This window comes from Etheostoma spectabile, chromosome 10 (genome assembly GCF_008692095.1).
Source record: "Etheostoma spectabile isolate EspeVRDwgs_2016 chromosome 10, UIUC_Espe_1.0, whole genome shotgun sequence".
Lineage (NCBI taxonomy): Eukaryota > Metazoa > Chordata > Actinopteri > Perciformes > Percidae > Etheostoma > Etheostoma spectabile.
The window spans coordinates 19,731,802-19,757,292 of NC_045742.1; the positions used below are offsets into that span (position 1 = coordinate 19,731,802).

The 25,491-nt window shown below is 39.4% G+C and overlaps 1 protein-coding gene and 1 long non-coding RNA gene across 4 annotated transcripts in view; one reads left to right on the forward strand and one right to left on the reverse strand.

Moving 5' to 3' along the window:
- kif3a (kinesin family member 3A) overlaps positions 1-25,491 on the forward strand; it is a 63,461-nt gene that overhangs the window by 22,382 nt on the left and 15,588 nt on the right. The window lies entirely within an intron of this gene.
- The window catches only part of LOC116696923 (uncharacterized), a 21,354-nt gene continuing 15,112 nt past the window's right edge, over positions 19,250-25,491 (reverse strand). Inside the window, exons 2-3 of the long non-coding RNA XR_004333861.1 lie at positions 25,149-25,163; positions 19,250-19,263 (exon numbers count right to left, since the gene is read on the reverse strand). This is a non-coding gene — a long non-coding RNA (uncharacterized LOC116696923). The remainder of the gene's footprint in view (positions 19,264-25,148; positions 25,164-25,491) is intronic.

Below are 25,491 nucleotides of genomic sequence, written 5' to 3' on the forward strand. Positions count from 1 at the left end.
TGGGGGTGATTTGCTGGTAACAATGTTGGTGATTTTTTTTCCAAATTGAAGGCATACTGAACAAGCATGGCTACCACAGCATCCTGCAGAAGCATGCCATCCCATCCAGTTTGCATTTGGTTGGACCATCATTTATTTTTCAACAGGACAATTACCCAACACACCCTTTCCCAGGCTGTGTGAGGGCTATTTGGACCAAGAAGGAGAGTGATGGAGTTGCGCACCTCCACAGTACCAGGACCTGAAACGCAAGTGAAATGGTTGGGGGAGGACCGCAGAGGAGACAAAAGGGCCAACAAGTGCTAAGCATCTCTGGAACTCCTCAAGACTGTTCGGAAACCATTTCAGGGGACCACCTCTTGAGCTCACAAGAGAATGCAAGAGGTGACAAAGTAATCAAAGCATAGGGGCTAATTGAAGAAACTAGAAGATAAGAATTTTTTTCAGTAATTTCCCACTTTTTGTCCAGTACAATATATAATATATCTACGTTCAAAAGTTTGGGGTCACATTGAAATGTCCTTATTTGAAGGAAAAGCACTGTACTTTTCAATGAAGATAACTTTAAAATGTCTTAACTTTGAAGAAATACACTCTAACATTGTAAGTGTGGTAAATGACTATTCTAGGGCAATGTCTGGTTTTTGGTGCGATATTACATAGGTGTATGAGGCCATTTCCAGCAACTATACTCCAGTGTTCATGGTACAATGTGTTTGCTCATTGGCTCAGAAGGCTAATTGATGATTAGAAAACTTGTGCAATCATGTTCACACATCTGAAACAGTTTAGGCGTTAAGAAGCTACAAACTGACCTTCCTTGAGCAGATTAGTTTCTGGGCATGACATTTGTGGGGTCAATTAACGCTCAAAATGGCCAGAAAAAGAGAAACTTTCATCTGAAACTCGACAGTCTATTATTGTCCTTAGAAAGAAGGATTCCATGCGAGAACATTGCTAAGAAATTGAAGATTCCTGAGTAGAAAAGAAGTGGAGAGGCCGCGTTGTACAACTGAGCAAGAAGATAAGTACATTAGAGTCTCTAGTTGAGAAACAGACGCCTCACAAGTCCCCAACTGCATCTCATTAAATGTACCCGCAAAACACCAGTGTCAACATCTACAGTGAAGAGGCGGCTGCGGGTTGGTGCTTTGGGCTTAGGGCAGAGTGGCAAAGAAAAAGCCATATCTGAGACTGGCAATAAAAGAAAAAAGATAGATGGGCAAAAGAACACAGACATTGGACAGAGGGAAGACTGGAAAAAAGTGTTGTGGGAAGATGAATCAGTTGAGGGTTGGATCACAAAGAAGAACGTTTGTGAGACGCAGAACAAATGAAAAGATGCTGGAAGAATGCCTGACGCCATCTGTTAAGCATGGTGGAGGTAATATGATGGTCTGGGGTTGCTTTGGTGCTGGTAAGGTGGGAGATTTGTACAGGGTAAAAGGGATTCTGAATAAGGAAGGCTATCACTCCATTTGCAACGCCATGATACCCAGTGGACAGCGCTTGATTGGAGCCAATTTTATCCTACAACAAGGACAAGACCCTAAACACACCTCCAAATGGTGCCAAGAATCTATTAGAGCAGAAGCAGGCAGCGGTATTCTATCGGTAATGGAGTGGCCAGCGCAGTCACCAGATCTGAACCCCATGGGGATGTTGTGGGAGCAGCTTGACCGTATGGTCGCAAGAAGTGCCATCAACCATCCAACTTGTGGGAGCTGCTTCGGAAGCGTGGGGTGCAATTCTCCAGATTACCTCAACAAAATAACAGCTAGATGCCAAGGTCTGCATGCGTAATTGATGCAAATGGGGATCTTTGACGAAAGCAAGTTTGATGTAAAAAAAAATCTTATTTCAAATACAAATCATTATTTCAACCTGCAATGTCTTGACTCTATTTTCTATTCATTTCACAACGTATGGTGGTGAATAAGTGTGACTTTTCAGGAAAACACAAAATTGTTTGGGTGACCCCAAACTTTTGAACGGTAGTGCATATAATATTAATATAATATAACATTTCTCGGCTGCTTTGGCGTTGCTCAGCCCAGCTCCCGCTTCTACCGCCTGAGCCACATTGCCTTAAAATACCATGATGTGGACTGCTACACCAAAAAAGCGGACACGTAATCTTTACATGAGCCACAGCTGAACCACGAATGATTGAACATGCATGTTACAGGTTGAGTTTCAAAAGAAAACGTTCAGGAGGAGACGGTATGACTCATGCCATATGAAAACCCCTGTGACCGCACAATGCAAGTTCTGTCTTTCAATGTTTAGTTAAAGTAAAAAAGAGCATTATCATTCGCACAGTGACTTCAGGGTGGGGATTTTCACTCTTTATACTGTATGCTGGAGTAAGCTATTTTTAGTGGTAATTGCGAGTTAATCATATTTTAATGGTGGTATTTTGTGAGTAGAATCTGAATCGGCAAAATTCTCTGTAAGGTAAATGTATGTTTGTTCTGAAGTACAAGTACACAGTAAGTCAGTAGTATAGACCAAACATTGGATTATGGTGCTTTGGAGGCCTTCTGTTAGTTATTTCGGAGTACAAGGGTTCTGGAGAAAGCTACAAGCAGCAATACAGGAGGCGAGCAATTGGCCAGTTCCAAAACGGCATGTTTTGAAACAGGCATGCACTGTAAAGAGGGAAGAGAGAGTTGAGGGAGTGACTTGCAACAAAGGTCCCGGTCCGACATGAATGAGGACACGGCCTTAAGCAGCAGACCACCATGTTCCCCTTTAAAGGATTTATTAACATTGCCATATGGGTTTAATACAGATCCAAATTCAAATTCCAATTATTATCAAAACGAACATTTTGAATAAACAACTGTGCTGCCAGTAAAAAGATCATGTGAACTCTTTCTATTCTGCATTATATTATTGATTCAGGAATAGGCAAATTGCCAGAAGAAATTTCCCAGAGCCTATGGATTAGTTCATGTGTGAAAGGGGCTTTAATTCCCTATGTCTGTGCTACTCCTGTGGCTTACAGCCCAGATCCCCCACGCATGACCATTACCACATATTCTTTTACATGCATCAATTGCAAAGGTTCTTGGGGTGATAAGGATGTCTTGGGACAGATCCATGAATTAAGGGCACACATCGAAGTTTAATTTCTCCTACTTTTTCTCATGACGTAAGTGAACACTGTTTTGACGAATGCCAGCTTTATTCTGGAATATACTTTTGTTTATCCAGACTAGTTAACACCTGACCTCTGCCAGGCTTTATGTATAATTTGTAACTCCTGTTCCTCAAAGGGTAATTCCCCCCACATGTTTCATTATCTGAAGTGACAATTTTTTGCCTCATGTCTATCCACCGTTACATGCGGTAATTTTATTCTTACTAAAACTCTGATTTCTCTTGTTGACTTCTCCCACTCTTCTATATGTGGTTTACGCCAGTAAAGTCATTAGATTCGAGATCACTCTGTACTATTGTGGCTCTCTTCTCTCTCTCTCTCTCCTCCTGGTGCAAATGCCGCCTGTTGACTTGGCTAACACCTCTTAATTCAAGAAAAGGGTTGGTGTAAGAATTAGTAGTCCTACGTCTGAAGCAATGGTGACTCTACTCGCACAAATTATCCAGATGGCAGCTGCATGTTCAGTACATTTTATTAATTGAGACAATTTGATAACTGTTATGTTAAATTGTGTTAACATTTTTCTGTTGTCCATATATGAAAACCATCATGGGCTCATGCTCTCCATTCACTAGTTACACATATCATTATGAAAACTTGCACTATAAATGTTCCTTATTTCAAATTCTACTAACACTAACAATAATTAATACTTTGCATTAACAAGTCAAAAAAGTATCTCACTAGCACTCACTTTAATGGAATTATGTTTGATTCCATATTTAAAAAATTAATAAATACAAATAAATAAAGCAATGGATATTAATAAATGTGATATAAACCAAGGCCATATGAGTTATTAAAAGGTTTTACTTTGAATTATTTCAGGGGACTTTCATTTCATTGTACATTATTTATTCCAGGGGATATTATTTCAGACTTAAAGAAACAGCTAGTAGCCTGGCATTGCCATCATATTACTCTCTGCCAGAGGAAATGAAACATGAGGTTGCAGATCTCTTCCTTGATTCCGGGTAAACTAGCTTGGGCAGTCCCACAGCTGAGGAATGATTCGCACGAAGGACAACGGGTGATGCACATCTATTGGATTAGCAAATTTAATGGCAGCAACAGAAAATGTGTTGGGATCAGACCATGGTGCTGTACAATTGTGAACTGAAAGTTTCTTTGTGCTGGTATCTGCTCACTTCATGGCAAAGTTTTCTCTTGGCAGGGGGAGAGACGTAGAGTGAGGGAGGCAGGAGAGGGAGGCGCAGCTTACTAGCAAATTGCTTGGTTCTGGTCTGAATTTGAGGATAACCACACCCCCATTTGAATATAAAAATGAGAAAATAGAAATAAATAGATAGGGAAATAAAGAGTGTCCCTAAAAGTAAATAAATGTGTACTATGAGAAAAAGTAATTAAATAAATAAAAGAAACTATTTATTTATTGACTATATTGAATAATTATATATTTATATTAACATTTATTTATTATTGCCTCATTAATTATTCCAGGATCTATTTTATAGGCTATATTTTAGTATGTATTCATTTATTTAGAGCCCGATTGATATGTTGGTGGGCCAATATTATTGGCCGATATGGCATTGCCGAACTATCGGTATCATTTACAATGGCCCGATTTAAAACACAGGGATGTTGCCGTCAGGACAGTTCAAAGACTTTAAGTTCATATCTTAAGTTTGTATTTATACATTTTATTATCAGAATTTTAATATATTTGATGTTCCTCTGTTCTGTGTACAATAAAGAAAATTAATTATTTAGTGAGAACTCATAACAAATGTTGGGAAATGTGTTTATGTGTTTTGTTACGCATTCTGGATTTCTTTTTTTTAAAATATATATATAATATATATATATATGTGTGTGTATCGGCGATGTTTCAGAATATTGAATTTTTTTAAATAACCAAATATTGTACGATATCGCCCTAAGAATCTTTATCAGTCGGGCATAATTTTTTTTTTATAAATAAAATGGCTTTTATAATCTTAGGACTAGGTCCTTAAGCCAGTTCAGACCAAAGATTTGCAACGATGCAACCACGGTTAGAACATTGCAGGGAAAGGATGCAGCGGTCGCACTGGCCCATCCCAGCTCGACTCAAGCCAGCTGATGGCATCGCCTGGACTCCGCAGCCCCATGAACTGACGTCATCCTCGTTCATAGTGGCCACGGGTTCGGTTCCGACCTGTGACTTTTTTGCTGCATGTCATCCCCTCTCTCTCCCCCCCCCTTTCCGACTTAATCAGACCTCCTATAAAAAAGGCAAGAAAATCCCCAAAACATAAACCTGTTACAAACAGTGGTTAAAATGGAGGTTTTATACGGAGGCCGAATGAACAACCAACAGCACTGGTGGTCTAGCGAGCTTGGAGTGACTAAAGAGCAAAGTAGACAAGCAGTGAATCAGAGAAATAAAACAATGTTTTTTCCGTTTTATCATTACAGAAATGCAATAGTTGCAAGTTCATCACTATCACTGTTTACTTCATTTTTAAGAAGCTTAAATATCCGGCAATTAAAAAAAAAAAAAGCCTAGAATACAGAAGATTAAAGGGAAGTACAAAGAATCATTGCTGTGGAGATCAAACCATCTTGATTCGTTGGTTTAAACTGGCAGGGTTAGAACATTGCAGACCGGTGTGTTGCAAGTAGTTGCAAGTTTCAACTTGTCTCGTTCCAAATCTTTGGTCGGAAATGGGCTTTAAATAAATTTGTTAGTGCAAATTTCTGATCTAAACCACATATTAATATTACTAGTATGATTAAAAACCACGTATAGAATGTGCTGCATTAAAATTGTAACCTACATGTAACCTCTCAACTGACAAGTAACTTGCATATTATATAGGAGATCATCTAAAACAACCCTTTAATTAAAAACACATGGTCCCTGTGTGTCTGCTTTAGGGAGGAAGAAGGTTTCTCCGGACAAGATGGTGAGATGCAGGCAAAGATTGAAGAGGAAAGAAAGGCATTGGAGGCCAAGCTGGACATGGAGGAGGAGGGAGAGACAAGGCAAGGGCAGAGCTGGAGAAGAGGGAGAAGGACCTACTTAAAGCTCAGTGAGTCCATAACAGAGAAAATTTTAATTTTTGATGATCTTTTAAGTGGTGGTATTCATAAAACTGGTATTCATTAGTTTAATTGTTAGTGGATGTGGTAAACTCTGATTTAAGTCTGCTCCATCTCTAAACCCTTAGGCAAGAGCATCACCTTTTGCTGGATAAAATTGCGGCCTTAGAGAAGAAGGTGATTGTGGGTGGGGTGGATCTCTTGGCCAAGGCTGGGAGCAGGAAGAAGCTTTTGCAGAGTCCAACAATGAACTGGAAGAACGTCGCAGGAGAGCGGAGCGGCGCGGGGGGAGCTGAAGGAGAAAGAGGTAAATAGGATGACCAAAAAACACAATCCAACTACCAAATACCTCTTACATCCATGTCTCGTTTAGGTCGTTATTTCAGTAGAGCTAAAGGTTTAATTATCTCCCGTCTAAATTTTTCTACCTTTCACCTACGGTATCTTTTCGTAATCATCACTGCTGTGACTTTATTTAATCTGATTTTTTATTATGTAGGCAAGCACCTACGGTATCTTTTCTTAATTATCACTGGTGTGACTTATTGTTTAATCTGATTTTTATTTTATGTAGGCAAAGCACTAAACAAACAAATTTCTCTTCAACTTTTATGTTTGTTCTCCTAGTTGTTGTTACATATTAACTGTTATCATACTTTTAAATGGAGCCTCTTTTGTACCTTTTTAAATCCCCTTGCGGTTTTTGTCTTCCTTGCACAGTTTAATGATTGATTTGTGACTATGTACAATTTATTTTGATGTGCAAGCTAAAGAATAAAAAAATCAGCTGATGATGAGTAGTTAGTAATTCATGCTGTTCAGAATAGTGATTACTTGCATAAATTGATAACTACCAGTCAAGTGAAATTATTTAACTGAGAAATTTTTTGCAAGATATCTTAAGTAAACAATGAGTTAACACCCAATTACATAAGACACATGTGAATCATTGTCTGCCACTCACCATGGACACAGTGGGTGTCAGATAGACATCGATACCACATACTCTAATATGTCAATGTGACGGGGGTTGATTTTTGAGTGATGAATGGCTACAACGTTGTGGTTGGAAATAGCACTCTCTCACTTGCTTTGTGTACAAGCACTATTCAGAGAAATAGCAAGGGGAGTCGAGTCCTTCAGTTTGAAGTGATGCAAATGTCAGGATTTGAAAACACTTTCTACATAACAAATGACAGTTTTAAGACACCATCTGACTTATGCTCCATCATTTAGATTCTTCACGGGCAGACCACAGACTCTTGTGCTTGTTCTCATAATCACTGATCCTCTGGCCTCCCTCTTAAAACAGGCAAGAACGTCTGGAATAGAAGAAAAGTACACTAGTTGCAGGAGGAGCTCAAGGAAAGACCAAGAAGCTAAGAAAGTATGGACCATGCTGAGCTGCCAAATCAGAAGTAAGCAAACCTTAAAGAGTAACACAGAGAGATCATACATGCCCTGTCAGGCGCAGGCTGATGTGTGTGTAGAGACAATCAATAGCACATAGGATCATTTGCCCCATCATTATGACGCCCAGAATTCCTATAGAAAATTGTAATATACTTTTCAATCAAGCTTAAACTGATAAGACTAACTAAACCATGATTCATAACTTAATTGGCAGGGATAGAAAGAAACAAATGGATCACAGGGGTTGTTTTTTCTGTTAGATGGCAGCTCTACAGCAAGAGCATCACAGAGAGATTGAGGGCCTCCTGGAGAACATCCGCCAGCTGAGTCGAGAGCTGCGTCTCCAGATGCTCATCATAGACAACTTTATTCCCAGGAGACCAGGTGTGGAGTTTAGTTATGTACTTACTGGGATGGCGAGTACAGCATTATCTGTATCTGTATTATTAAGTAAATGTATGAAACAAGAGTTTCATCAACATTAATATAACTTTCATTTTTAAACTTTAATTTTCTATGACAGTGTGATCATTTTTTTTTTTGCGTTTTTTTTTATTTCACACCAGGTATGTGTGAGTGTGTGTGGCTGGGAGTGATAAGAGATACACAGAGAGAGAGAGAGGAGAGAGAGAGAGAACAAAGAGACGAGGGGGGCGGGGGGTTGGAATGTGTTTGTGTGTGTATCTTAATTTGTATATTCATTTATACCGCAACTGCCTTTTATTTTTTTTTATAAAACATAGCAGAAAGTTCGACACTCAAAAAAATGGTTAGAGCCAGCAGGCAGTTTAAAAAAAAAAAAAAAAAAAACTCGACGGCAGAGATGCAACTTGAGTCGCATTCTACAAGACACTATGTCTGAACAAACCCCACGTTACCAAGAATTCCTGGTTACTAAGTAGGCCTACTTGTCAAACCGAAGTATAAACAAACCTGAAGCTTGAAGAAACCCTAATGTTATTGGAAAGCCCTGCGGACCTGAGGAGAGAGACAGCTGTTCACTTCTCCGTGTCCTGAGTGTGTGAGCAGAGGGCACACAAAACAGAAGGAATCTGGTGTGGTAGGAAGGGGCGCTGGGACTGCCTATCACAGAATAGGGTAGGGGGGGGCGCTGGGACTTAGCCTATCACAGAATAGTGTAAGGGAGAGGCGCTGTGACTAGCCTATCACAAACGCAGACTAGTCAGGAGACTTTGTTCAATCCGAGTACAGATATTGACTCGCATTACTGGATAATACTTGTATCGGCAAAGTGCTTTATCCGTACCGATACTGTTTCAGGCCGAGTACTCGCTCATCCCTAGTATTTACATCTGTGCACTGGTTTCAGTATTTTGCCTTTACCTATCATCACTTGTAGTGTTCCTTCACTCAGTACACACAAAGAAGAGGAATAAAATAAAAATCTGCCTTGGTCCTGACAGTTTTCACTTTATTTAGGTTGTGTTGAACTTTTAGTCCATATAGCTGTTTTTTTCTACTCTGAAAATAAATGACACAAGCAATAAGTCAGCCAATAGAGTAGATGGATTGACAATAACTATAATATATAACACATGGACCTGGCTTGTACAAAAGCTCCAACCCACAGACCTACGGATCATGAACATGTAGCCATGCTGAACACATTGTACAACAACAGTGGATCTCTCAGAGGCAGAGAAGGCAAACACGTAACCACAGACTATGCTCAGTAACAAACATGTTAAGATTTTTCAGGGTTTAAATGTAAATAAATGCAACACAAACAAACTATAAAACAGCTCTACACAAACAAAGTCAATGCAAACGTTCGACCCACATCTACATACAGTCTAGGGCTGCAATTAACGATTCTTCATTGACGATTAATCTGTCAATATTTCTCGATTCAATCAATTAGTTTTTTGATCTATAAAATGTCAGAAAAATGTTGATCAGTTGTTAATGTGCTGCTCTAACAAAGTCCAAGCAAAGATTTGAATTTGTGCCTGGCGATGCAAAACGCAAGCGCAACTTGAAATACTTACCTTCGAGTGTGAAATTGGCGTGCGGCTGTGACGCGAAAGCCTATCAGTGTTGAGATTATTCTGCACAGCATTGCCTTGATCAATAAAAGTCCATTCAGTGAAAAGAACATTTCAAAAGCTGTCAGCTACAACAGACTGACACAGCATGATTTCCGACTTCTCCCAAATTGTGCTCTGCATTTCGTTTAAACACAACATAAGAAGCGCATAAGCAATACTTTTCTTCACTTTAGGTTTCTCCACTGCAGGACCAACTAGTAGCTAGCTAATTAGGGAGCTGCTCTATAATAATGTCTGTCCTTGCTTTCAGTTTTTATATTTTCTCATGTTTCTGTGTAGGAATGATAGAGAATTACGTGCACTGGAAGAAGACATTGGAGAAGGCAGCTGGTGGCTCAACTTTGCTTATCTCAAGCACACACCGTGGTTGCAGTTGATTGACATCAATATCAAAGTGCAAATCTGAGTTAAGGAATACTTCTAGTAATGTGTGTCTTTGTACTGTATCATCTCACTTTCAGAAATGTGTGGCATACAGGCAACCAATATGAGAAAACAGACCCCTGCTCAGACAAAAAAGAAAAAGATGTGAGTTTTTGGGATTTCAAAAAAAAAATGTTATTCCTTCATGTGATAGTTTGTGTGAATGAATAATGTTCATATTTTCCTCCTTGACAATGATTTTTGACTCTTCTCTTGTCTTCTGTCCCTGCCCGCTGTAGCCATTTGAGGTGGATTTGTCCCACGTGTATCTGCCTACACAGAGGAGAGCATGCGGCAGTCATGATGAAACTAGAGAGACCCAGAACATCAAAAGTGGCAAGAGTGGCGACCCAAGAGGAAGAAGGTAATCTACTTCCTATGAAGACCACAGACACCTAAAGCTTCACATCCTGTTGAGCCATTGGTTATTTTGATCAGTCTTGGCCTTTACATTTGTCATTTCAGGATCTCTATTAAGATTTGCACTCAAATGTCCACTCGGACACATTTATGCATCTCCGTTGCTTAGATTACAATCTGTTTGAATCTTTGGTTTGTCCCGTTTCACTGACTGTGCACCGGCAGTTAGTTACAGTGGGAGAACAAGTATTTGAACACTGCGATTTGCAGGTTGCCTACTAAAAAGTAGAGGTCTGTAATTCTTATTAGGTCGTCTTCAACTGTGAGAGACAGAATCTAAAACAAAAATCGAGAAAATCACAATGTAGTATTTAAATAATTAATTTGCATTATGCATGACATAGTATTTGATACCTACCAACCAATAAGAATTCCGGCTCTCACAGACCTGTTAGTTTTTCTTAAGATTCCTCCTGTTCTCCACTCATTACCGTATTACGCACCTGTTTTGACTTGTTACCTGTTAAAGACACTGTCCACACTCAATCAAACAGACTTAACATCTCCACAATGGCCAGAGAGCTGTGACAAGGACATCAAGTATAAAATTGAGACTTGCACAGGCTGGGATGGGCTACAGGATAATAGGCAAGCAGCTTGGGGAGAAGGGAACAACTGTTGGCGTAATTATTAGAAAATGGGAGAAGTTCAAGATCACGGTCAATCTCCCTCGGTTGGGGCTTCATGCAAGATCTCACCTCGGGGCATCTGGGCAATGACCTGAGAGAGCGGGACCACAGTCTCAAAGAAAAACCATTAGGAACACACTACGCCGTCAGGAATTAAATCCTGCATCACACGCAAGGTCCCCCTGGAAGCCAGCGCGTGTCCAGTCCAATCTGAAGTTTGCCAATGACAATGGATGATCCGAGGAGGAATGGGAGACGGTCATGTGGTCTGAGAGTCAAAACATCATCTTGGGGATGCTTTTCTGCAAAGGAGACAGGTCGACTGCCGTATTGAGGGGAAGTTGGGATGGGGCCAGTATTGCGAGATCTGGCCAAACAACCTTCTTCTCTCAGTGATTGCAGTGAAGATGGTTGTGGCTGGGTCTTCCAGCATGACAACAACCTAAACACACAGCCAGGGCAACTAAGTAGTGTCTCTGAAAGAAGCATCCAAGGTCCTGGAGTGGGCTAGCCAGTCTCCAGACCTGAACCCAATAGAAAATCTTTGGAGGGAGTTGATGAAGTCTGTTTGCCAGCGACAGCCCCGAAAACCTTAAGTATCTGTAGGTCTGTATGGAGGGTGGGCCAAAATCACCTGCTGCAGTGTGTGCAAAATGGTCAAGAACTACAGAAAACATATGATCTTGTAATTGCAAACAAAGAGTTTCTGTGCCAAATGTTAAGTTCTGCTTTGTGATGTATCAAATACTTATGTCATGTATTAAAATGCAAATCATTATTTAAAAGTCCTACAATCTGATTTTGGGAATTTTGTTTTAGATTCGGTCTCTGACAGTTAAAATGTACCTATATAAAAATTACAGACCTCTACATGCTTGTAGTAGGAAAACCTGAAAAATAGCAGTGTCATCAAATACTTGTTCTCCCCTCTGTAGTACTATTGAGAAGATCGATTGTTATTGGTCTTGGAGACCATACGCATTATGCTTATGCTATGCTATTTGCCTTTCTCACATCAATCTGATCTGATAACCCTGATTCTGTTGGTAATCGCAATTGTTTGTAAACGGTTTGCCCTTTTGCCATTTCAGCTTGTGGTTTCACACAGTTATCTGCACCTATAAATTGAATGCATTCATGTATGCATGTCCATGTGTACCCCACTCTGGAAAATAGGGCTTCCTAAAAACAATGCTGTGTTGTTAAAACTCTGAATACTATGCTTTGAACATTGACTGGCACCTTCTTTCATCTTTCATCTGCGGGTACATTTCAAAAGTGACAGATACAATTTCTGGAGTGGCAGACAAAATTTTTTTGCCCGCCGCAGTGAAGAATGTTATCAGTCCTGCCTATGAGTAAAGACAAAGTTACTGGCTGTGGAGTGTGGTAGCTCTGTATAATTAGTCTATTTATTGAATGCAATATGAAACGTGAAATGATGGTATTTGCTGTATAATGATATACTGTTATTCTGAGAAATAAGAACGCTGAAGTTCTCTGAAGTTGAAAGACTTAATCTCCCCACAGGAAAAGATCTGCAAAGCCAGATGCTGTGATCGAATCCTTCTGCAGTGAAGACGCGCAGAGGACAGCTTGGTTACTGAAAATTTCATGTATTGAGGAAACAAATTCATTGTCATTTCTGAAAAATGATTATTTTCAACAATTAAAAGAGTAACGAATACACTGTATAGCTGGTATGGTTGAAATGTGAATGAGCGCACCTTGATAGGTTAAGACCTCTTGGCCCAAGGGGACCTGTTATTGTATTGTAGTGTTGAAGACTTCTCTTTGTGGATGTCCAACATTTTAATGTCACTTGGAACGCATTTCGGTGGCAGCAGCTTCTGTCCGAATAAAACTTTTACCTTAGCACTCTAGCATTAAGGATAAATCAACCATGAACATATTCACTTGCAAATTCATTGTTTTTCACATCTTTCAGATTGTTGAAAATAGAATGTGTGTACCTAAAACTGCATTCATATCCTCTGAAATGTTGATGTATTGACCACACTTTAGTTAAGTTGTAACGTCTGGATTTACTGATTTCCTGCTTTCAAATAAACAGCCCATGCTGATAGAAATACATTATAATTATTCTAATTGAGGGTGATTTCACTTAAATTACAGGAAATCATATTCTCTGAGCCAAGTTGTAGCCTTAGTGTTATTAAATAAAATAATCTTAACAGGAGAGGAAAAAGATTTTTAAAACACTAATGTGGAGGGAACAAGTAGAGGGGGTGTGGTAATATCAAGTATGGAACTGAAAAGTGCATTTATATTATTTCTCCTTTTATGAAGCATAGGGACATGCATGCCAGCCAGCCTAGGTTAGTGCCATTCGCTATTCTAAGCAAGTCTTTTTATTTATTGTTAAATGTCCCGAACCCATTGGTTACATAACTTACACGATACATACTGTATGCCTTAGTTAATGCCTAGGATGTTTTAGGAGCGATTTCATTTTATGATATCCTGTAGTGGAGTTTATGTTGTATCATAATTTATGTCAAATGGTTACATCCACCAAACCCCTGGATATTCTATTTATTAAATTATTTTAACAATTTATCTCACATTATTTTGATCTTCTTGGTTTCATGTTTGTTTGGATTTAAATTAAATAAAGGTCTGATGGCAAATAAGAGCCATAAAAAATATACTTTCATTTCACTTCCTACTGTTAGGAACAGTAAGTAATTGGTGTCTTTAAAAAGTAGTCATGTAAAAAATTGTTCAGTGTGAAAAAGTGTGGTTGACTAGAACCGTTGGGACTTGAATGATGAGGATAGATCGATGATACTTACAACATAGCAGGCATGTGTGAACAAGACGGACTCAAACGACAAACCAATGGGCCAGTTATAATTATTGATGTATAATAAAAACACTACAAAAATAAGATATGTAGGAAAATAAATATTACATTTGCAAATAAATAGAAATAGTTATGTAGATTACATCTGTTAAATAAACATATGATCACTCCGAATATTCAAACATTGGAGAGGTGTTCCTTGCACAGCTGTGTACTTCGCTGATGTCTATGAGAAGATCGCTTAGGGGATATTTGTCGGTTGTGTTCAGGGTACCAATTGGTATTACCACTCTGAAACAAAATCACAATGACAATTTTAGTTTTAGCAAACAAGATCTGAACACACAAAGTGATAGATATGTTTTTACATTAAAGAGGCATATCATTGGTAGAACGGATGCCTTTCAGAGTCACTGTAAGCAGTTTAATTTATTGAGATTTGGTTTAGTTTAGGACTAATAAGCATGGTTCAATGGCATTGAATTCCTTTTTACCTTTTCGTTTAATTTTTTCAACTGGACGGATGAGCCTTTCTGCATCTGGTACATTTTGGTTGATGATACATTGCATCCACCAGAGCCTTCTGAGCCAAACAAGAAGAACCCTTTCTGCGCAGAGAAAGGCACAAGTGTTTTTTAACAAGCTAAAGTTATGACTTAATCAGTTCAGAGAAACAGGTAACGTCATTTTGAGGATTTCACAAGTTATACATCTTATCATGTACAATAACAAAATCAGAAAAGATGTCCAACATTACCACACACGTGAGCCGCCATCTGATATCACTTTCACTTTTGTATTCACCCTCTGACAAGATAAGACAATATAAGTCAGTATATAAAAACAAACAAACAAACCACATGTTTTTGTGTGGGTTCTTAACGATTTAGTGACCTGTTTTCCAGGGATGGGCGCTTTGAGAATTATCTAGTAGCTGTTTTTTGTCTTATGTAGGGTGCTGCGTAGACCATCAGAGCATTGTCGTCAGTGTAAGAATTGTAAAGTTCATGTTGTTAAAGAGACTACGAGCGAGCCAGTCAGGTTGAGCAGAATAACCTACATACGCTACTGTTGCTACTTATAATTCTGCCATTATGCTGACACTATAACACTGAGACCACAGTATACAAACACGTCAGAGGAGGAAGACACCAAATAAGGTTTGATGTGTATCTGTTTTATCAAATTTCACTAGGTGCATGGAGTTATCTATGACTAAGCAATTACCGTGAGTCTTTATCAACCAGATCTCGCCATTTGTTGGTCATCTCACTTGTGTTAACATCCTATGAAAGTTATACTAAGTGTAAGTCAAATGGCACACAGATTATTAACCAAATACTGTAACTTTAGCTTCTTATAGATTCAGCTTCTCAGTCAATTACATACCAAGCCAATATTTTATATTACTAAGTGAAATTATTGAGATTTATGTCAACATTTTGAGATATTAAGTCAACATTTTAAAGTTTGTCATTACTTAATGATTCTTAGTCCAATGTTCTGAGATACTAAGTTGACATATTGAGATACAAAGTCAACATTTCAGATATTAATGTGTGACATGAGCTTGAGGCAGCCATTTCATTCTATTTGTAGAAAAACCTATGCCTCTTCCAACATGTCAAAATGTCGGTGGTGAGTAGGCACAAGGAAAATAGTTTGAGTCAAGCTTTTAGCATCATCTCATTACAGGAAGAGGAAAATGTGACTGACGTTTCTTTTTACTCTCGGGGACAAGACCCCAAAACAGTGTTTAAGTTATACCTGATCTCATGTTGGCATAAAAATGTTGCTCTCTGAACTTCCTCTCATCAGTAATAAACAGTAGAAAACCACAGTCGTCCAAAAATAATACTGCACAAATATTAGATGTTGCCATGGTTAATTGAACACAACATATGAACATTCACAATGCAGGGAGGAAAAGTATTTGAACCTTGTAGACTAATAACTGGGGGCCCTCCTTGGCAGCAAACAAAACGTTTCCTGTAGTTTCAGATCGACGGCACACAATCTGGAGTAATTTTGGACCACTCCCTTCACAAAACGTTTCAGTGTAGCAATATTCCTGGGATGTCTGGTGGGAATCGACTCCTAAGGTCATTCCACAGCATTTCAAGGGTTGTGGTCAGTACTCTGACTGGGCCACTCCAGAAGGCGTATTCTGTGTTGTTGAAGGCCATTTTTTGTTGAATAATTGTAGCTTTGGGTCCTATATGGGACGTTTATATACGTTTTACGTTTTGGGGACGTAGGTGCCATCCTATTTCTTATTTCTGATTTCTCTATTTATATATTGGCAACTACAACAGAGTTTCCCTTCGGGGATCAATAAAAGATTTTGATTGATTTCGATTTGATTCTTGTCCTGTTGCATCCCTCCTCTGTGAGCTTCAGTTGGCGGACAGATGGGCGTTAGGTTACCTGCCAAAATGTTGAAAACTTTGGATTCACTTTCCCATCAATGACAACAATCCGTCAGGCCCTGAGGCAGCCCCAAATCATGATTGCTCCCTCCGCCATGTTTACAGTGGGGGGGACGTTTTGATGTTGGTGTGCTGTGGCCTTTTTTTCCCTCCACACATTGTGTTGTGTGTTCTTCCCAAACAACATTTTGGTGTCATCTGTCCAAATATCTTTGCCAGTAGTGCTGTGGACCATTCAGGTGTCTTTTGCAAACTTCAAAACGTGCTACAATATTTTTTTGGGACAGCAATGGCTTCCTCCGTGGTGTCCTCCATGTACTCCATTGTTGTTTAGGTTTTCCTTATTGTAGATGTGTCACAAAAAATGTTGCATGTGCCAGAGATTTCTGAAGGTCTTTAGCTGACAATCTAGGATTCTCTTTACCTATGAAGCTTCTGCGCTGTGCTCTTGCAGTCATTGTACAGGAAAACCACACCTAGGGAGAATAGTAACAGTGCTAAACTTCCCCATTTGTAGACCGTCTGTTTATCGTGGACAGATGAACATCAAGGTTTTGGAGTACTTTTGTGACCCTTCCAGGTTTATGCAAGTCAACAATTCTTGACACAGGTCTTCTGGAGCTCTTATGCGAGGATGGTTCACATACAGACAGTGCTTCTTATAACCAGTAAACCCAAAGAGGTGTGTGTTTCTAAAGGGCAGGGGACAGCTACAGCAAACACACCAATATCATCACACTGATTGGAGTCAAGGTGGCTCTCTTCTGGCCCAATTAGCTCTTGGGGAGGTCATTAGGCTAGGGGTTCACATACTTTTTCCTCCCCTGCACTGTCAATGTTTATGTTATGTCACATTGAAACATGGAACATTAATGTTGTGTAGTATTATTTTCAGCAGACTGTGTTTTTCTATGTTACGACTTAGATGAAGTTCAGAGCACATTTATGACCAATTATGAACAAACTCCACGCAATCCCAAGGATTCAAGTACTTTTTCTTGCAACTGTGTTTAGTTGAAAACTGTCAATATAAAACTGGTAATTAGACAATGTCAGAAGCCTCAGTTTACACACTTTGTTAATAGATATAAGATGGCAGAGCAGGACAGTGACTGGAGTTTTCGCGTGAACTTGAGTTATTATATCTTTGAACTAAGCCAACACATTCACATCTCAACATCTCTGCATTACAGCGACAACCTTTGAAGAAGAGCCCATCTTTAGGTGATATTTGTAACTTATTCACAACATTCACAATTCAGTTGATCTATGCCCAAATAAATTATGTTCTTGTTGTTGCATAGAAAGTTGTAATGGTAAACTTTAGTAAGTACAAACCATCATAAAATGTATTAAAACTAATGGAAATACAAAAAATAAAATAATACTGGTGGCTCCCAAAACTTTTGGCTTGTGATCCTAACAAAAAAATTCTGTTTTGGTTGAGGCCACTTGTCATGATACCACGAGCTGTGCAGTTCCACTAAAAGAGCATTTCCCTCTAAAACTCGTCCAATGGGTCAATAAGAAAAAAGTCAAGGCACTCGAAAAGTATGGGGATATATAAGTAACACAACATAATAACTATAGTAAAGGAAAGCAATCCTACCTCAAATTGTACTTTCAGTACAGTAATTTTGAGTAAATGGCCCTTACTTTCCACACTGCTTGTTTACACAAGTCAGTGCCGTGGTCCTTCCACTTTTGGCTCCATCTCTCCCAGCCCTCGAGTGGTAGCTGGAACCTCAGCTCTCTCATCAGCGGTCCTCCATGTTCTCGTGCGGCAGTGCAGAAGGTCAAACCTACCAAAGACCTGATGGGCACTTTACTACAGCCATTATTGAGTCATTCTCACCTTCTCCTCCAGCAAACATCTGGTCGCTTCTCCACTAACAGGACAGGCAGACTGCGATATATTCGCTTCCGCTGACAAGGTGTAGTGGCTGAAATCTACCTGCCTCCAGGACCTTGAAGGATGGCGGAAAGACCCACCCTGGACAAACGCTTATGAAAATAACTTTTCCCTCTCGGCAAGAGACCATAACCTCTATCACAAACACAGATTTCCAACTGCGTGGGCCCAAAAAGGCCGGGGACCCTCAATAACGACCTCGTAACCAAACGTGACAATAACGCACAATCGTATCCCTGACCATGTGCAGCATTATATACTGTGAACTTTTGCACAATCACCAATTATTTTTGCACCACACTGCCAAAAAACACAACAGCCTTCTTTTCTTTCTAAAACAGTTCTTATTGTGTCGTAGATATTTTTAAAGTTGTAATATTTTTATTCTTAGGCCTTTTAGGTTTTACTTTTGCGTTATTGTTTATTTCCTTTTAATTAGTGTTTCAGTCGTATGCACAAACACACCAAGTGAAATTCCTTCAAGTGGGAAACTTTACTTTGAGCGACTAAATCTGAATTCTTAAATTTTTTCCTTCTTTTTCTTTCGTTTCTACCAATGTTGTTTTGTATTTTAATATTATTGTGAACACTTCATTCCACCACTGATATTATTATCTTTTGTAAATCATCGATCTATCAAAGGCTACACCACGTTGAGCACCTTTACCATGCAACTACCCAACTACTTTAAGAACAGAGAACATTTGTTTTGGATGTTAGAGGTTGGATGAAAGAAGCAAACAGCGGGCCTTTCTGAATTAACAAATGAATTGGAAAATACACTGGAGTTTATTTAGAGAACTACAGCCAGAATGAGATCAATGTTGCTAGATAGATTTAAAAAAAAAGAAAAAAGAAAAAAAAATCAGTGGTGGAAGAAGTTGTTCCACAATTCAAAAGTACAACACAACACACACATTAAGTATTCTGATGTCTGATTCACTGTCCTAGAGGAGAAAAACCATCCCTCCTCGGCTAAAACGAATCAATCAGCTCCGTTGAATAGGCCCACTCAGCGGAGGGGAGAGCGCCTGGGATAGGTCGCCAAGGGAAGCTCACGGATTTAGGCTATATGCGCCATTTTGCTGCGTCCACAGCCAATCGCGAAGATGGTCCCCCTTGCTTTGTCTCCCACTGACCGGAGTTTGTTTCTGTATTCTGAGGGATATACTGTTTGCCCCGCCTTGAAAATCTGCAAATTGATTGAAAGGGAACCTGTATCTAAAACTAAACGTCTCTGCCGTCCAGAAAATGACGACGAATGTAACAAGCAGGTAGGAACAGTGTATTAGCTGGTTTGTTTACGACAAGGTCATTCTGCAATGATTACTGTAACGTCGAGCGGGCATACTGCTTATTGCTAACGTTAGTTAGCAAGTGGCTGATGTTATAGCTAATCAGTCCTGCGCAGCCGGCATTGTTGAAATGTGTACCCACCAGCATTCAGATTGTGGATAAGCGTAGTACTAAAATATTTTGTCAACGTAACTTCAAAATTTAAAAGCCTTCTTTGTAAAAGTGTAATATTTACTTGGTTGTGTATTGTAGTTATGCTAACATTACAGTGGCTAAGCTTTTTGATGCTACTATGTAGCTACTAGGGGGTTAGTGCCCTGTTCGGCCATGGTTCGTCAAAGAGGGTAAGGCCTCCTGCGCGTGCATTTCGTATGGCTGCCCATGCATTTGGACCCTTTTATGCACTGCGAGATTCACGTTTAGGGCAACTTGTGCAGTGAAATAAGTAGTAAGCAATTAACGGTGACACGCTATAACCTGCTATTTGTTAGCGAACCTAAATATGGTCATCTCCAGAATGTAGTTCCTGTGTTGTCAAAACATAGAACGGCTGCGTTTAGACGAAGCCTCACAAACTACCTAACAATGACATGTGAGCGCACGCTGCTTGGTACGCGAGGGGCCTTTGTTTCTGACAGTATTTTGGAACATTTTAGGATGGTGTTCTGCTGAACAGTACGAGCTAAGAAAGCTCACACAGCTTGTAGCGCTCTAATCAGCAAATTTGAGACGCAAACGAACAATAAATAGCGACGCCTCTGTATCAAATACCATCGACAGTAAAGAAAATACACGTAAAATAATGTGGAATATCACACAAAAGCTCCATTAGGTTTTAAAACCTAGCCCGATTTATATAATGATATATTACTTTATTTACTGGTTGTTGCCCCCCTCCCCCACCCCTAGACTTACACCAACAGTCAAAAACATCGCTGTGGCAATCCCCTGCACTGGATAAAACCTAAGGGTTAACGTTATAGTAATTTAGTAGTTACTTATCTTTCTTGAAACACTATGTGTGGTGTGTGTGTGGTATATATAATATTACAAATGGTCTTGATAAAGGACATACTAAAATAGTTAGGCCTATTGAAATTGAAAATTTAGTGAGAAGATGAAATTAGTGGATGTTTTGTAAATAATTTACTTTACGGCTGTGGTTTCCTTTTTTCCGGCCAGTTTCAGTGCGTTTACTGTATTGATTATTTTCGGCTGAATAGAGCACGACTATCTCGTGTGTTATTTTCTACAACGTGGGCCCATGTTGCAGAGGTTTGAACTTTAAGAATTTGTGCAATTTGCTAGTTGTTTAAAAACTTTTACCAGTATCATTGTTTTGATGTGTTGGATATCACAAAACGGAATAAATACAAAAACTAGGCACTATTTTACCAGCGGGTTGCAATAATTCTCCTTTTCCCTCACAATGCATGGCCTGAGTCACGTTGGGAGAGGAAAACGAGCAGCCGCCTTGTCTTTGCACTGTGGACGTGCCTAAGATGGCTTTTGGTCTTTTATATTAACCAGTCTATGGTCTTGACCAAGCCCAGGTGGACTTTACTATGTGTATCAAATTTGGAGGGAAATGTGAAACACAGCATAGCCGGGGAATGTGTTCAGCTTGGAACTAACAACACGATCCCTGTCACTAGATTAAGAAAATGTGACGTTCACTCAGTGCTATTCAATTGACAGTAAAAAGAAAAGTCCATTGTTATGCACTGCTGCACGCTAAAATGACAGAACACACCAGAAGACTTCCCCTCTCGGAGAAATTTCTCATTTCCCTCTCCGTCCGGCAGGTGTGAAGTTATACCGCTGATGGGCCTTTCCACCTCTTCCTCATCCAAGTTTAGTTGCCATAGTTCTAGCTGCAAAGCCTTAAACAGCCTAGGTTAAATAAAAAGGCCTTCTACAACAATAACTGATTAAAAAGTATGAGAGTGACGAGAAGTGATGGTGTGAGGGACTTAGTGATGATAGAAAAAACCTCTTTGATTTGAACCCTTGATTGTCACAGTACCAATGCTCTAGTTTATCAGTAAAGTGGTATGAAACTACACAACCCAAACTAGCTTGCTATTAAGATGGACGGCTAAATCCATAGTGAACAGGTCGGGTGGGGTTTGAATTCAACATGGTAGGTCACCTGCATTATGTACCGTCTTGTTTATAAAAGGTCTGTATGTAGGGCTGCGCAAATATCAATATTGATAGAAGACCTTGATAAGTCTACTTACATTTGAATGTCATATTAGGGCTAACTAAGTGTAGTCCTTTTCTGTTTTATAATATCCGGTGTCGATACTAATTTTAGAGCTTGCAAAGACTATCGATAGTTGTCAACCTATTAATTAATCGGTTAATTGGTTGCCATTTTTATGATGTTCTCTGATTCCAGTTTTAAATGTGAATATTTTGGTTGTTTCTTCATCCCTCTGTGACAGTAACTGAATATCTTTGATGGTTGTGACAAACAGATTAGAAGATGTAACTCGCTTGGAGCGTTTAAAGTACGGACTGACATTATTTTGAACCATTTCTGAACATTGTTATAGCCCAAACACTAATAAATGTAAATCGAGAAAAATAGATTGATGAATTCGTTCATGGCTCTATCATAGACTACCAACCTTAGTTTTTGTTATAACGAATAACTGGAACTTCTGTGTGTTTTTGCCTCGCGTCCGCCACAAACAGAGAACTACCAGCAGAAGGTTTTAAAAATGTAGAATTTTCCCAAAATCAAAATCGTGGCGCTACATAGTCTTACAATTAGTAAGTTTGTGTCTTGGTTGTTAGGAAGAAACATTATTAACAAAACACGACCACAGTTGTCATTGGAGTCACTTTACTTTGGTTACTACCAAGATGGGACTAAAAACAACTCTTCAGTTCCACTATACACCTGAAACCCCCCCCCCCACACACACACACACACACACCACCACACACACCACACCCCACCAGGTCACTGCCTCTAACAGCTGCGCTATCCAAAAGCAAAAACAAAACTCACCTAGTGTGGGGAAACTAGGAGTAAAAGGGAAGAAGTCTAGGCCAGTTCTTCTGTGAACTGTGTGACACTGGATGCTTAAGAAGGATGGCTATTTAAGGTGATACAAGAAAGAGATATTCGGTTTAAACAGTTACATTTTCAAACATGGTTCTTAATTTATTTTTTTACGTCCATGTAACGCTAAAACCGCTAATTCTCATTAAAAACTTTTGAAAATTTCACGTTTATGGTTATAGTTCTTTCTTTTGATTAGTTCAAATACTAATTTGCTGTATACTAGATAGTTATTCTACTCTGTTGACTTTTATCAATTGACTACTTTATTCAGTTGCAGCATTTTGTGACTCGCATTTTGTTGTACTTTAATGTCGTTATAGGTCTTAAATTTCTTCATGAGGTCTTAAAAAGTTGTCATTTGACTGTTGAACGCTTGCAGAAACACCCGTGCAGGTAGACGCGTGAGTGGGGCCGGGTTGCATGGACGAGTGTGAGAAGCGAGAGTGCAATACAGGCATGGCTTTTATGGAAGCAATTATCATAAAAGTGTGTTGTCTTAGTTCCATATCTGTGTTTGAAATATATCATTTCCTTTTTTTTAAAAAAATCAGTTAGGGGCCACCGAGCCCTAATCAGATATAATTGTACAGAATCTTAATTTACAGTGTTCTTGCAAACAATCTTATATGTCCCTCCAGTAAAATGAGTCTGCTTCTTCTGAATCACCACTAGACCAAATGTCAGAAAAAAGCAGAGGAGGTAAGTATGCATCCTGTCAACATTGTTTTGACCTATGATACTGAAATTTTTAGTTGTCAAGCATCAAATGTTCAATTTTGTCAGCCTGGTAGGCTCACAGAAACTATGAGCCCGCCCTCTCTCGCACAAAGGTAAGAGAGCATTTTTTTTTTTAATATCTGGCTGTAATTATTGTTTTTGCAGTTCCATGTTTTCAAAGCGGTTTCGCAGGGCAACATCTGAAATATTATAGCATTTGCTAACTCATTTTACGAGCCCACCACTGTACTAACACACTGAACTGATGCATGGTGACTCAGCGCGAGAGTGAAAATGAAGGTGCACTTTCTGCAACCCTTCAGACAAATACCATGCAGTGACTCTAAAGGTGTGAACTTTTTCTTGTTGGTCTTGTATTAGATATCATTGTTGCTGAAATAGGATCCAGGTTGGGGAACTGTTTGTGTTGTTTTTTTTCCCCCTCTGATTAGGCACTTTAGTGAGTGAGCCATCTGGGAACTGAAATATACAAGTGCCATGAAGCTCAGAGGATGGATTTTAAAAAAAAACATACAGGTAACTTAAATGTAATATTTTGGTATTTTGGGTGTGTTAAGGCGGGTTGGTTAGTGTTGAGAAGTGAGAAGATTTTAAAGTACATCTCCGCTTGGCTCAGTCTAACCCCTCCCCTGTCCTCGGGCCCCCGCCCCCCCTACGCAGACGTTGCATAAGCACACCTCAAAGCCAAGATGCAGCTCTGCTCTGTGTCAGAAACAAGGGAGAAAGGACTGAATTTTCACTGATCAAAACTCCTTGATTTTACAAAAATACACGATTTCATAGTTTTCCTTTTTATTCCAAGGATAGGAATTACTGTATAAAGACCCTTATCTATTTTCATATAAACAATAAAACAAATATAGTAATCAAAAGTGTGGAAAGGGCTACCAGTGTTAGCAGGACAGTCTGGCTCTGCATGTGGCAGATGTCAGCTGTGGCAAACTACTTGGCAGTGAATTTGTTGAGAGAGAATATAGGAAGACTGCCCCATGAACAAACACGTACAGTACCATTTCTCATGATTGCAACTATTTTAGTACCAATATCATGAGATTGAGGTATGCATTCATACAGAACATCTCACTTTTGCATCAAGCTATAGGCCCACTAATGGACCTCACGGTCAGACACGGAGAGACATAGGTTGACGTGCAGGTCTCCGATGCCCGTGTTTCCATGGTGGGGTGCCCCGCCTAAGTACATCGACCCAGCTGCAACTTTTGCTGAGTTTATGGGTGGGTTTTATCTGCTTATGCAGAGACTTGCATTACTCCGTGGCATTTGATAGCGCACTGAGCTCTGGCTTGTGCACAGGAGGGGTAGTGACGCCAGTGGGGCAAGGAGCATTTAATTTGTTTTTTAACCCAATCAACCCGAGAGCGGGCCTGTTCGTTTGGGATAGTTTTTGCAGTATATACAGCAGCCCAAAGTAATGGTCTTTTTTCAATTCTTTTTTCACCAGAGCCCATATAAGATATTTACAGCGGGTCGGGTGGTAAGACCATTTCAAAAAATTATTAATATGGTTAAAAGGTGAGTATTATGTTTTTTGATACCTGAAATTATAATTTAATGAAAGGGGAAAAAAGTGAATATGCAAGTGACAATTAATGATTTTTTCTCTTTATCACAGATGATACCGCTCGAAGAAAGTAAGTCTCCTGCCTGTGGAAAACAAAGTTAACCATTTCAGCGGAACTCGTGTACGAACATCCTGCGCTCAAAGTACTTATCTGCAGGTAGGAGAGTTCAATTAACATTTCACATTTTTTCATAGTGTTACAGGAGGTTCATTGCTGAGATATATTTAGTCGTTCGTATTATTGATGTTTACTCACATATTTATTTCTGTTCCTCAAGTCATGCTACAATGTTTACAAGTGATGACATCAACAGAGGCCTCTGATGGGATGGATGAGAGTGCAGGTAAAGCAGTTACAACAAGAAGACCAACTTAACAGTTTTGTCAAACTAAAAGTGAAGTGATGTACAATTAGGAATGAAAGTTAAAGTATTTTTCTAACCAATAGCCGACCCCGCAT